This window comes from Peromyscus maniculatus, chromosome 3, assembly GCF_049852395.1.
Source record: "Peromyscus maniculatus bairdii isolate BWxNUB_F1_BW_parent chromosome 3, HU_Pman_BW_mat_3.1, whole genome shotgun sequence".
Lineage (NCBI taxonomy): Eukaryota > Metazoa > Chordata > Mammalia > Rodentia > Cricetidae > Peromyscus > Peromyscus maniculatus.
In genome coordinates, this window is record NC_134854.1 from 70,216,371 (window position 1) to 70,220,531 (window position 4,161).

General features: G+C 43.9%; 1 long non-coding RNA gene across 1 annotated transcript; it reads right to left on the reverse strand.

Annotated features, from left to right (window-relative positions):
- Positions 1-205: 205 nt before the first annotated feature.
- On the reverse strand, positions 206-2,919 carry LOC143272155 (uncharacterized). The gene is made up of 3 exons (XR_013049594.1): positions 2,712-2,919; positions 1,290-1,684; positions 206-520 (listed from the first exon to the last, which is right to left on the reverse strand). It is a non-coding gene; the product is annotated as an uncharacterized LOC143272155 (long non-coding RNA).
- Positions 2,920-4,161: the final 1,242 nt, after the last annotated feature.

The window sequence follows — 4,161 nt, forward strand, 5'->3', positions numbered from 1 at the left end:
CTGACTCAACGTCTTCGCAAACACATCATTCTAAAGGAATAAATTAACGAAGAGGTAATCGCCTTGCACAGCATCTTTGGATAGCCATAAAGTCCAATGAGAACTCTAGGACTGACTTTTTGGCTGTGTATGTGAGCATTCTATTTTATATTTGGGACCCCAGATTGTTCAGCTATGAGATAAGAATCACGTTAGGGTTCACACATACCCCCAGTAGGTTTTTATGTGAATCAGTGGGCTCACAAAAGAAAAGTGCTGTGAGACAACCATGCAGGCAGTCAGGATCCAAGAGATACTTGCCATTTTCGATAACACTGATATTTGTTGGCTAAGCGAAGAACCTTCTCCCCCAGCTCCTAAACTCAAATCACTAAGGTGCGAGGTGCTTCCTTCAAATAACAACTTCAGTGTGACCGGTACTCTTAGGGTCTTTTTGGTACTGATCTGAGTTGAATCAAGAAGAATTCACTGAAATAGACTGTTTGTCCAAGTCGCTCTCATTTCCAAACCTTCTGATGCCCTACAAAGTAAATGACATGATTTACTCTCTTCATTTATCTCACAGGTTGGAGACAGAGAGAAGGAACCCGGGAAGGAAGAGGAGAGGGGGCAGCAAGTGTTGGGGGAGGGCGTGCTGAGAGTGCACTGGCCCTTCCTCTCCCCCTTCTTACCCCAGTCCCCCACCCCCTGCCCAGACACAGCAGACACATTAAAGCCCTCCTCTGAGTCTTTTTCAAATTCCTGCTGTGGCCCAAGCACAGCCGATTCTGCTTACCTTTTCGTTTCCGTCCTTTTACCTCCAACTTAAAACAATGTTTAGACTGTCACAATTTGGAATTACTTGATAAATGTCAGATGTCAGATATTCTGAGCTGACCAAATACTTTCTTGTGCATCCATTAACCTGGCCGCTTAGTTGTGTGTGCGAATGCATTTAGATATGTCAGCTCTAAAGAAGCCCCTTTCAGAAGAGGTATGCAGTTCTGTTGTGTTTGAGGCTCTTGCGGGCTGGAGCCGTGATAAACCTCCTTCATTGATCTTTTTATTCTACAGCCCATGAAAGAGAATGCTAGACTCTTCCATTATTTCCTTTCCTCCTCTCCCATCCCTCCTCTCCATCCATCCCAACCTCTTAAAACAGTCATTAGAGGCAAACAGAGGACCACACTTCTGCCTTTTAATTGGGTGTTTAACAGGACAGTGTTTGAAAGCAATTAATGGGGAAAAACATTTTTGTCCTGTTTTATCAATTGGTCTTCAAGGAAAGAAAAAAAAAAAAAAACGCTTACCAAGGTAGCGATTCCGTGTGAGCCAGAACACTGCTGTCCTTTTCAGTTTTTCCCATGTCACAACTTATTCATTTAATTCAGCTCTCCAAAATTACTGCCGTGCCAATTATCTCTGTGTGTGGAAATGAGTTCGGCTCCTTCAGCTCTCCCTTCATCTGACGGCCGCTTTTAGCTTTTCTTCTGTGCCCGAGTAATGTGCGAATTGAGAAAAAGGGAAGGGTCTTCAAAAGCACGTGAAGTGGCCGGAATGGCTTCTTGGTACCTGTGAAGGGTCCCCTCGAAGCAGCTTAGGGGACAAAGGCAGGTTGCGTCTGGCTGGGGTTTATTTTGTCCACATGATCCATTTCACACGCACCCAGGCGCCTGATGAATGGAGGATTAGCACACGTTTTCACCTTATTGAAACGAGTAATTCAAAGCAAACAAATAGGGCCAACTGGTTAGAATATGAAATTAAAGATTCTCTAAGTCCCTTTGTGGCCCTGCAAGTCACATTCACACTGAACTGAAAATTATGCAGATAGACACACAAACACCACGTGATTGCCTCCAGTTGGTCAGAGAGGGTTGGCTTGCACATTGGAAATGCAAAGCAAATTGTGTCTCTGTTACAGAATCTGCCCATAGGATCTGCCCTCCCATAATAAAGTGGTGTTTGCAACTCACCATCAAAAGGCAACTTAGTCTACTGTTCAATTCTTTGATATCAAGTTTAAGTTTTTAATTATCATCATAACTATAGGTTTTATGTTGAACAGATGGAGACTAATGCTGAAGATGTCATCAGTTTCATATCTAGTAACTTTGTAGGACACAAGAATTTCTTTCTGGCTGTTTTGAGCTAACTGGTTGTCCTGGACTCAGTGTATCAGGAACAATGGCTCACAAGAAGATCATAAATGCTCACATCCTTTGCTGTCCTTTCCCCAATGAGCTCGGCCTCTTTTTCATACTTATTGTAGTCTAGTAAACTCTTTGTAATCTGCCTAATGTTAGTCTTTCTGTGGGTTTGAACTCTGAGCATTTTTTTATACTCAGAAGCAATAAAGAACCATGCTGGGGTTACCTGCAACAGTTTCTTCAAGAGAAATCCAGTTCCTCTCTCTAGGAGCATGTGCTTTTCATTCTTTCCTGTTCTGTTTCATACTTTCAATTTAAAAATATGTATGTGTATATATATATATATATATATATATATATATATATATATATATATATATATATATATATATAATTTTGAGACAAAATATTCTTTATGTATCATTTTAGTGTTAGTAAGAATATAGTTGGGTTAAAAAAAAAAGTTAGAAGCTTTCCAAACCAACACACACACACACACACACACACACACACACACACACACATACACACTGCTACAGCCACAGCCCCTGAATTTGCTTTGTCTGCCAGCACAAAGCTTACTGTGGACGACCTTCATTCAGTAGTTTAGTTCCAGGCAGTCATGTCCACATCTGTCTCTAATAACGACCGATTCATTACTGAGCATGCTTCCCAAGTGTATGCAGAATGTGGGCTCAACTTCCTCCCAGCCCGATGCTCTCCAGCACAGCTTCAATAAACAAAAACAAGCGAGGGAAGGAGAAATGACAGTTCCTATTATGATTTGTTACAGTCGCTGAAATGAGAAATTGTTCAGAGGAATAAGATGTTATTGATTTATTCAGACTACCTTTGAGTTCCTTAAAGATGCACAGCATGGAGTTATTGAGGAAACAAAGAATGATATTAGAGACTCATAACTCGGTGGCAAAGAACAGCCCTACAGATTCAAATGTGTGCCACACAGTGTTGGGTTGCTGGCTTGACATTCAGCAGACAGGGGAGGTCCAGTGGGCAGACACAGGCTTCTTGCCATCCTGGCCTGGAAGTGGAGCCTGCAGAGATGCTTTTCAGGGGGGAGACTGGGACTGAGCTGTGTCTGATAAGAGCCCACAGGTGGAGCAATGGAGGAGGGGGGCTTAAGGAGTGCCAATGGCTGAGTGGAGCCTGAGAGATGGGAAAGACCTGCTCTCTGTGTGCAGCAGGAGGGTCAGCAGGGACCCTGTAGTGCTCTCTCTGTGCAGCAGGAGGGTCATCAGGGACCCAGTGGAGCCTGTGTCCCCAAAGGCAATCCCAGCTGGGATGCTAGGGCACAGTCCAGGGGAGATGTAGATCACAGCAACAACCTCTCAGGAAAGTGGCCCAGGAACTCCAAGTCAGACGCTTAGTTAAATCCCAAGGACAGCAGGCAGGGGTTAGAGACTCGTGTGGATGGGGTTGAGCAGAGTTTGGATGTGGTGTGTGTGTGTGTGTGTGTGTGTGTGTGTGTGTGTGTGTGTGTGTGTGTGTGTGTGTGTGTGTGTGTGTAAGGACTGGTACTGTCTTTCCCCATCACCTCCTGTTCAGACAGCCCTGGTGCCTCCTCACCTGCCTGCCATCCCACACCCAGAGTTAATTCAAGTGATTGTCTTGAGACTCACACTACATACTACATAATGTCCTTACATTTTTGAGTGGTGTGTCTCCTTTTTATCTTTTGGGGAAGTCCTGCATTAGATGATGGACTTAGGAAACGATGGGGTGAGTTGAAGGAGGGAATTCACTGGGCATAAACACACGCGGTGCCAGCCCCGCTGCGGCTGCCTTAGTAGTTTCAGATCCATGGAAACAGGGGGATCAACTATAAATACAGCAGGCTGTGTGAATTCCCAAGGTGTTCCAGAGCAACAAAATTACATACAGTAAGTAGAAGAACTCTTACCACAGCCTGTTTTAATAGACATATCTAATGGGGAGAGATAAAATGAGTAATTGCGTCTCTGATGAGCAATCTACACAGTTGGGTTTTCAGCTGTCCACACCAATTTAAAAA